This window comes from Chaetura pelagica, unplaced genomic scaffold, assembly GCF_000747805.2.
Source record: "Chaetura pelagica isolate M959 unplaced genomic scaffold, ChaPel_1.0 scaffold802, whole genome shotgun sequence".
In the NCBI taxonomy this organism is placed as follows: Eukaryota; Metazoa; Chordata; class Aves; order Apodiformes; family Apodidae; genus Chaetura; species Chaetura pelagica.
This window is the reverse complement of record NW_009952432.1, coordinates 5,230-6,300: the sequence shown is the minus strand read 5'-3', so window position 1 is coordinate 6,300 and position 1,071 is coordinate 5,230.

The window sequence follows — 1,071 nt, the reverse complement described above, 5'->3', positions numbered from 1 at the left end:
TCCCGACGCAAATTTCCCTCCCCTGTTTCCCCACTGGCTGGGCACTCCAGGGTTCACAGCCCATCCGACGCTTCAAATTATCCTATAAGTTTCCCACCCCTGTTTACACATTCCATTTGAGCAGGTTACTTTTTACCTTTTAAGGCATAATTCTGACCTTTCTTGCCCCCTTGGCTGTCTTCCCAATCACCAAGATAATCTACACCTACTGGTGTCATCCTCCCCCAAGGAGCAAGGTAGAAGTGACTTTGTTCTATCTTATCTTGGCCATAAATCCTGCTCCATGTTCAGATCCCCCAGATGGAGCCCAATTCACTCCCTCAGTTTCTTGGACTGTAAACCACCCCAGGTGTCATTGGAATGTGCAGATATCTCACTTCTCTCTTAAACAAACTATTATATTCCTAACACTAGGGTATATAAAAAAAACCCAACAATATGCTTCTAACACTAAGATGCAAAACCAACACTAAACCAAACAAAACAACACTAAACCCAACACTCTGCTTCTAACACTAGGATGCAAAAACAACACTACGTTTCATTTCTAACAACACTGATGTGGAGGGGTTTGTGAATGAGCCCAAGGGTCCCACGTGGCGCTGCCTCTCGCGGAGGAGCGGGCACCGCGGGGCCGGGTTTCAGGGTGGGGGTTAGAAAGCACCCCCACCATGCTCAGAAACTGCCTCTAAAGCCAAGGCTTGGTTTATGAATTAATTGGTTTATTAAGGGTTAACACAAACTGAGGGATGATGTTTAGGGAAAACGCAAACGTGAATGGCTACCAGGGATGTAAATATGTATATAGTGAGAAGGTGTCCTTTAGGGAGGGAATGCAAAAGGTGCTTTTGAGGAAGAGGGTTGAGGACCAAAGGGAGGAGGGAGGCAGCCCGAGGTCAGTGCGTGTGAGTGTGAGGAGTGTGTGTGTGTGTGTGTGTGTGTGTGTGTGTGTGTGTGTGTGTGTGTGTGTGTGTGTGTGTGTGTGTGTGTGTGTGTGTGTGTGTGTGTGTGTGTGTGTGTGTGTGTGTGTGTGTGTGTGTGTGTGTGTGTGTGTGTGTGTGTGTGTGTGTG